Source organism: Ranitomeya imitator, chromosome 1, assembly GCF_032444005.1.
Source record: "Ranitomeya imitator isolate aRanImi1 chromosome 1, aRanImi1.pri, whole genome shotgun sequence".
Taxonomy (NCBI): domain Eukaryota; kingdom Metazoa; phylum Chordata; class Amphibia; order Anura; family Dendrobatidae; genus Ranitomeya; species Ranitomeya imitator.
The window spans coordinates 1,101,380,349-1,101,389,441 of NC_091282.1; positions in this window are offsets into that span (position 1 = coordinate 1,101,380,349).

The window sequence follows — 9,093 nt, forward strand, 5'->3', positions numbered from 1 at the left end:
AGTCCTGCTGCTGGGTTGTTGCCTTCCTACGCCCCCCTCCATGTCTCCTGGTGTCCTTGCCTGTCTCCTGGTATCTGCTTCATGCTCTGTACACTGTGGTGACAGACACAGCTACCCTTCTTGCCACAGCGTGCATTGATGTGCCATCCTGGATGAGCTGCACTACCTGAGCAACTTCTGTGGGTTGTAGACAATGCTTCAAGTTACTGTACAGGACCTCTAGGGGTGAGAGCAATGACAAAATGCAAAAGTGACATAAACAGCCAAAAAAGGATGAGAACAGAGAAATGGTCTGTGGTCACCCCCTATAAAACCACTCCTTTATAGGGGTTGTCTTGCTAATTGCTTATCATTTATAACTATTGTCTGTTACACTTGCACAACAGCAGGGGAAATTGGTTCACAATCAGTGTTGCTTCATAACTTGATAGGTTGATTTCACAGAAGTATGATTGACTTGTAGTTACATTGTGATGTTTAAGTGTTCCCTTTATTTTTTTGAGCATGTATGTTAAATATAAATATGGGGATCCTGACATTTGATACATGCTGCCTAATCCAAGATTTCAGCCATAAATGTTTAACTCTGAAATACTACAGCGTTTCAGAGAAAAATTGTGACGCTAGTGGCTACTTACAGATAAGCCGAGAGGCTGGGTAGTCAAGAGGTCCAAGGTAAAAAATCTGAAGCGAATGTCATAGACAGAGGGGTTAGATGAAAGCATAGTCAGTCCGAGGTCAATATTCCAAAAAGGTAGCAGATCACAACAAAAGGGCTAGGCAAACGGATGGTCAAGAGAAATACTAGGTAGAGCAGCAAAGATCAGAATACCAGACAAGGAGCACAGAGCAAGCACACACCTCCTGAGCAATGATACAATTGTCAGTGATCAAAGGCAGAAAACTGGTTAAGTAGACAGGTAATTACAGTATATACTCGTGTGTAAGCCGAGTTTTTCAGCACTTTTTTTGTGCTGAAAATGCCCCCCTTGGCTTATAAACGAGTCAATTGTCCAAGAATGACAGCGGGGGAGGGGGAGGAGCTGGCGGCTGTGGCTAAAGCCTGTGCTGCTAAAGATAAATGAATATTCATTTCTCTGTAATAGTGCACAGTGACAGCCTTGTGATCGCTCAGCCGGAAAAGCTGATGGCGCTGGAACGAGATGCAGCGAGGGCGCACAAGCAAAGTAAATAGGATGTTTTTTTTTTGTTTTGTTTTTTTATAGGAACCATGCATACAAGGATAGGGGATAAGGAGCCATGCATACAAGGATAGGGAATAAGGAGCCATGCCTTCAAGGATAGGGGATAAGGAGCCATGCATAGAAAGGTTAGGGGATAAGAAGCCATGCATACAAGGACGGGTTGGAGTTAGCCATGCATACAAGGACAGCAGCGGAGGATTCATGCATACAAGTACAGGGACCGGGGAGCCATGCATACAAGGACAGGGATGGGGGTGCCATGCATACCAGAATAGGGATGAAGGGACAATGCATACTCGGCTTATACTTGAGTCAATAAGTTTACCCAGTTTTTCTTGGCAAAATTATGTTACTCGTCTTATACTCGGGTCGAATTATACTCGAGTATGTACGGGTACTCTGGACACGAGACATGTGGATGAAGCCCTGGCACCTTCTGGTCCTCATTGAATGCCTAAACTGTCACTCCAAACTGTCCATCACTATAAGGACAGCTCAGTATGCCCCATTCCTAGATTGGACAGCAGAACTGTCATTCACTGCCTCCAGATACCCAGATAGATGGAATCGTGACAGCACATCTGCCTTTAGGGGGGGTCACCGCACACCCAGGTTTCCTATGAAACCTAAGATAGAAGGTCCTGATCAGAAGATCAGCCTTAACAGGATGAGCCAGGATCACTCTTCGGGTCCGTATCCCCTCCAATGAACAAGATATTGGAGGGAATTTTGGACCCTCCAAGAATCCACAATCCTCTGCACCTCATACTCTATCCCTTCATCAATGGAAACTGGAGGAGGTGTAGACAAGGGAAACTTTATAGAAAGGGCAAATTCTTTCACCAAGGACTTGTGAAAAACATTCAGAATTCAAAGTAACATAGGAAGCTTTAATCTAAAGGCAACTGTGCCTCCAGAATTTCATACAGGTCAATAAATTTAGGATCCAACTTCGCCAAAGGGTACCTTCAGCTTAATATTTTTTGATGATAACCAAACCCTATCATCTTAGTTGAATATGGTACCCCTCGAACATCTGCTATTGGCCTTCTATTTTCGGTGACACTGACACACCCCAATATTCTTTTGTACCTCCCTCCAGACATCTCCAAGTTTGTGTATGGCAAACTCTAAACTCCAGGACATCCAGAACTCATCCTATAAAATTGACCAAAATGGGGATGAAAACCATAATTACAAAAAAGGCGAGGCTTCAGTGGACTGATTGACCTGACTGCTAAAGGGGAATTCAGTAAGAAGTAAAAATGAGTAGCAGTCCTCCTGCTGAGACCGCAACTAAGCACTGTAAAATTTGTTCCAATAATTGGTTTGTCCATTCTGTATTGGTCAGTATTGGGACCTGTTCTCTTCAACATATTCATTAATGATCTGGTAGAAGGTTTACACAGTAAAATATCGATATTTGCAGATGATACAAAACTATGTAAAGCAGTTAATACAAGAGAAGATAGTATTCTGCTACAGATGGATCTGGATAAGTTGGAAACTTGGGCTGAAAGGTGGCAGATGAGGTTTAACAATGATAAATGTAAGGTTATACACATGGGAAGAGGGAATCAATATCACCATTACACACTGAACGGGAAACCACTGGGTAAATCTGACAGGGAGAAGGACTTGGGGATCCTAGTTAATGATAAACTTACCTGGAGCAGCCAGTGCCAGGCAGCAGCTGCCAAGGCAAACAGGATCATGGGGTGCATTAAAAGAGGTCTGGATACACATGATGAGAGCATTATACTGCCTCTGTACAAATCCCTAGTTAGACCGCACATGGAGTACTGTGTCCAGTTTTGGGCACCGGTGCTCAGGAAGGATATAATGGAACTAGAGAGAGTACAAAGGAGGGCAACAAAATTAATAAAGGGGATGGGAGAACTACAATACCCAGATAGATTAGCGAAATTAGGATTATTTGGTCTAGAAAAAAGACGACTGAGGGGCGATCTAATAACCATGTATAAGTATATAAGGGGACAATACAAATATCTCGCTGAGGATCTGTTTATACCAAGGAAGGTGACGGGCACAAGGGGGCATTCTTTGCGTCTGGAGGAGAGAAGGTTTTTCCACCAACATAGAAGAGGATTCTTTACTGTTAGGTGGTGAGAATCTGGAATTGCTTGCCTGAGGAGGTGGTGATGGCGAACTCAGTCGAGGGGTTCAAGAGAGGCCTGGATGTCTTCCTGGAGCAGAACAATATTGTATCATACAATTATTAGGTTCTGTAGAAGGACGTAGATCTGGGTATTTATTATGATGGAATATAGGCTGAACTGGATGGACAAATGTCTTTTTTCGGCCTTACTAACTATGTTACTATGTTACTATGTTACTATGTATGACAATTGGTTTCAGGGTGGTAAGCAGATGAAAATGACAAATCAATCCTCAATTTCTTTGACCTCAGTATGGCCACTCAAGACAGAATCATGAAACTCCTCCAACAGATGTAATCTTAGGTACACAGGCACAAATAATTTGGACCCTGGAGTAATGGAAGGAGCCAACAACTGGACTCTACAGATCTCCCCTTCCAACTCAGAAGATACCATAGAAACACCATACCCTGAGGAAGAATGGAGGATGCAGGTTCTGGAGGAATAACTGAATCAAGACTGCGTCATAAGGCATTAGCCTTCATATTCTTGGAACCTGGCCTGAACGTGACAGAAAATTTATCTAAAAAATAAAATAAGTACCATTTGACCTGTCTAGGAGTTAGCTGTTTAGTTGGTTCAATATCAGCTACATTTTTATGATCTGTCACCAGAATTACAATGAATTGCTCCATTCTTCAAAAGCTAATTTCGCAGCAAGCAGCTTGCGATTTCCAACATCATAATTAGGGATAAAATTAATAACACAGTCATAAGGACGATGGGAGAGGTAGTATCTCTGCCTCATTTTCAGAGAACACATATCTGAAGTTATTCAGGCACCCTGCTAGACCCTCCAGACTTGCTGAGCTAATTTGTACAGAAGTAAGAAATTTCTTATGACAGCTGTGATTCCGCTTAACAATATCCTTCTGACACCAATCAATAACAGAATTGTGAATACACAGCCATGGAAACTCCAATACCAACCCTGCAACCAAATTACCCAAAACATAACAGGAGATGAACTCAGAGTGAAGTGCTCCCGCTTGAAGTGTGAATTCCACCGTTATCAGCTGGACAAAGTTCTGGAGTAAAGGTCAATGACAACAATTTGAATGGTCTTTCCAACCTAACTGTCCCTAATCCTAATCTCAGTACCAGTTCTGAATCGATGAAGTTGGCAGCAGACTCATAAATCAATGAAAGCTTCAGCTGATAATGACTGGATATGTAAAAGTAGCTCCATATCCGCATTCAGCACTTAGGAGATGAGTAAAAAGTTACCTAGAAGTCTGGGTGACCTCCTAGACAATCACCCAAACGTAGGCGTTTTCCCTGCAACCTGATTGCTTGAAGGCATATCTGGCAGTCCCTGAGAAGATGCCCAGCATGACCACAGTAGAAGCAAAGTTCAAGGTCATGCCGAGGTCCCCTCTCAAGGGTCCGAAAACTGTCAGCTCCAACTTCTGTCAGTTCCGCCTCTGAATATCACTAGAGGACAACTGACTTGTGTCTCCTGCTCCAACTACGCTCCCAGCACTGATTAGCTGCTTTCTGCCACCATACAATGTACACAGAAAGCAGATAATCAGTGGTGTAGATGGGGTTACACAGGGCACAACATCTCAGCTCTGCTACATATGTTGAAGAGAAACCTGTGATTCTATCATAACTGCTGCACCCAGTAAACTAAGTGATATATCGCTGGTATCAATGTCTCTGTCCTTATCTCATGCTGCTGTCAGATTACATAGAACAAACCTGCTGATACATTCCTTTTAATTGTTTGGATTGAATTTTAAGGGTATGTGCACACTGAAAGTCTTTTTGCTACATTTTTGGAGCAGACACTCCAAATTTCGGGTAGGATACGGTGAATTTCTGCTCAGTTTCTGCTCCAAAAAAATTCCTCAAAAACTCAGCATGAACATACCCTCTCTCTCAAACGAGCAAATAAATTGGACAAGTGCAATCTGAAACAAAATCGGATTGCACTCAGCCCAGTGTTATTCTATGCTTATATGCAATTATTTGCTCATGCCGATTCGGCATGCGAAAACAGTCTCAGCATGCTGCGAATGGCTGTGAAAATCGGATCTATCTGAGGTCGGTTTCACACGTCAGTGTCTCCGGTACGTGAGGTGACAGTTTCCTCATGTACCGGAGACACTGACACACGTAGACACATAAAAATAAATGCATCTGTGCAGATGTCATTGATTTTTTGCGCACCGTGTCTCCGTGTGCCCAACACGGAGACATGTCAGTGTTCGGGGGAGTGCACGTATTACACGGACCCATTAAAGTCAATGGGTCTGTGTAGAACACGTACCGCACACGGACGTTGTCCGTGTGCAGTCCGTGTGCCGTGCAGGAGACAGCGCTACATTAAGCGCTGACCCCCCCACATGGTGCTGAAGCCGCGATTCATATCTTCCCTGCAGCAGCGCTGCAGAGAAGATATGAATAATAGTGTTTAAAATAAAGATCTATGTGAATGCCATACGGATTACATACGGAGGATGACATGCGCAAAATACACTGACACACCCTGCCTACGGATGACATATGGATCACTATTTTGGGGACTTTTCTGCGTATTACGGCTTTAAATAACGGACCGTATTTTTATACGCTGAGTGTGAGGCCGGCCTTAGGCTGTGTGCACACGTTGCGGATTTTGATGCGTTTCTGCAGCGTTTTTGGACACGCGGAATTGCAGCAAATCCGCAGTGTAGTACAGTAACAATGATAGTCCATGGGAATTTGAGAATTGCTGTGCACCAGCTGTGGAAAAATCTGTGCGGATTCGCTGCGTTTTTTTCTGCATCAGGTCAATTCTTTGTGCGGAAACACAGCATTTCTGCACCCATTGACTATAATGTACATTGAGTAAGGCAAATCTGCACATCAAAAAAACGCATGACAATCTGCAACAAATCCGCAAGTAATATGCAAGAAATCCGCATCAATTCCGCATTAAATCCACAAGCATTTTGGCCTGCGTTTTCTGCCAAGAGATGCAGATTCTATGCAGAAAATTCCGCAGGCCAATCCGCAACATGTGCACATACCCTTAGTGAGATTTGAAAAATGAAGTTGCAACAAAAATATATATATATATATATACAGTATATATTGTAGGGATTGTACTCGCTCAGGTGCATAGGAGGAAACAGGAGGCACATTCTCTTCAGCGTTCATGTAGGTTTATTCACTCCATAAACCACATAGCAACAGGAACAACAGGTAAATAGTCTTACATCAGACAGTTGAATCCTCAATGTCCATAGTAGAGCTCCGCTCTCTCAGGTCTGTGGGCACACAGACTGTGCTATGTCCAGCACGTAGGCTCTCCAGCCTAAATATGGTCTCTGTGTGCTGTTCAGGACGCCTTTCCCCACGTGGAACCGTCCAACACACAGGCCACTCTGCAGTGTCCAGCCAGGACACATGGAAGTGTGTCCACCCTGACAGACTTCCAAACACTCTCTCTACATGGGCTACACACACCTCTTTACATAAGTGTAACCACACCCAGATACCTGTCACATGGCCAGTCAGGTGAGTGTGACATCACCACAGGTCCTTCAACACAAAACCATCTTAGGTATTCAAACACGCCTCTTAGGGTGGGTTTGTAGGTGACTGAACCCACCCATCTCTCCAATCACCTGGAAGCCTTCCCAATGTAAACAAATCCCTCAGCAGTAGATCTGCTTGAGCAAAACATACCCAGGCTTCCATCACAGGGCCACCCACCTCTGCGATACATACCGTCCATTAATCACATGACCTTTAGCCACGCTACATACCTCCCCCCTCTGCCTAAAGCCGTGGGGCTTGGCACTTGTCCTAAACCGACTAGAGACCCCTCTCAGTCGTCCCTGACAGTCAAACCGTCTGTCTAAGTCAGGGCCTGTTATTGAACCCTTTCGTCGGCATTCGTCATCCCTTTCCATCACATCCTTTGACAACGATGACCCCTTGTCATCTCATCTGCTATAGGATCTCCCGCTTAGGTCACTGAGCCCTGAACTAACTGAGGAGTCACTACTTCTAACTCTTCCATCTGACCACCTTCGGTTCTCTCTCGGTTCTTGATCTCTCCTATTGTCTTTCTTCGGAGAGCAGCTCTTCACTTTACCTCTATATCCTCTGTTAACTTCTGCTTGAGGACTTCCAGTCTTTAGAGAACCTCTGTGCCTCTCTAGACCACGAGTTGAAGGTGGTGGCAACCTGTTTGCCAATCCTTGCAGCTCTATATTGATCTGCTCCCTCTCACGTCTTAGCTGCTCTATCTGTTTCAGGTATGCCACACAATACGCCAGGAGCATTTGGATATTCCCAAGACTCTCCATGGATCCGACGACAAGGAATGGAACCTTCCCATCTTCACCCACGACCTGGGCTTCATCATCAGCCGGAATGCTCACTCTCATAACACCGGACCTATTCACCATCTCTTGCATCACCTTGCCAAATCTTCCAATGAGTTTTCCCACCAGACCTCTGGGCACTTGCACGACATCTTCTACAATACCCAACCGACTTTGAGCTTCTCTTGCTAGCTCCAGACGTCGAGCGGCTTCCTTAATCTTCAACATGATCATTTGTTTTGTGCGGAGGCATTGTAGATGCATCTCTCTCAGGACAGCCACCCGCTTCACTGTGACTTCTTTAGTGGACAGTATGACTAGTTGATGGGTCTCAGGTGCCCAGTGCACCCTACACGCGTCGACCGCCTTTTTAAACACTTCATGCACCTCCTCACTGGCACACGCTTCTTGCATGTCTTTGGGTACGTCTATTACGCACTTGAAAATCGAAGTCTCACCTTCTTGGTCATATCGTTGGACCTCCTCGTCCTTAGCGTCAGCGCAGTTTTCCAAGACCTCGATGTCCTTTCTTCGGCCATCTGCGTGGCACTTCCCTTGCTGGATTTCTTCCTCCTTGGAGGCCTGTTCTTTGGTCAGCCTCTCCAGCTTACTCTCATTCACCGCGATCAGATCGGGAGAGCGCAACAGTTCGATTTCCTGGTCATCTGTGGATTTCTGGAGCTGTTGATTAGTCTCCTTTGTCTTGAGCTCTTGGAGAACTTTATCTTGCTCTTCTACCAAGCAGCGATGCTCATCCGCTCTGGAGAAGCTCCTGCTGATTCTTCTCTTGGGCCTCTCTGAGCACCTCCATATCTTTTAATACGGCCTTATTTATGGTTTGACATGCTGACAGGTGACCTCTGAGCTCAGCGACTTCCTTTTCCAGCTCACCCACTCTGTGCTCAATCACCTCACTCAGGACCCTTTCTCGCTCAACTATTTCTTTAAGCAGCTCTATCTCATGGTCCTGCTCTCTTTTGGCCAGCACATGTCGCACCATCACCTCTTTAATTAGATTTTCAGATGGGGTCTCTTGCCCACCCACACTCTGCCTCTTCAGAGTTCCACCTGTTTCTTCAGCATCAGGTACTTCATCATACTGAGCCACTTCACTCTTTGCGGGCATTGCAGATGTGGGTCTACTACAGGTCTGTTCTAACCCCAGCCCGTCACTAACCACCTCAGTGCTAGGGTTTGTCAGAGATAAAGTGACCCCCTCATCAAAGACAATAACGTTATCTGCACCTGACCCTGTCTCTTCCTCATCATCTTTCTTCTCAGAGGGTATAACTTGTCCCGCCTTTCTACAGCCCCCACGACGTGATGAAGATCTGTGATTTTTACTCGGCTCCTCCTTACTGCACTCCTTTCCCTTTGTGCTCGAGT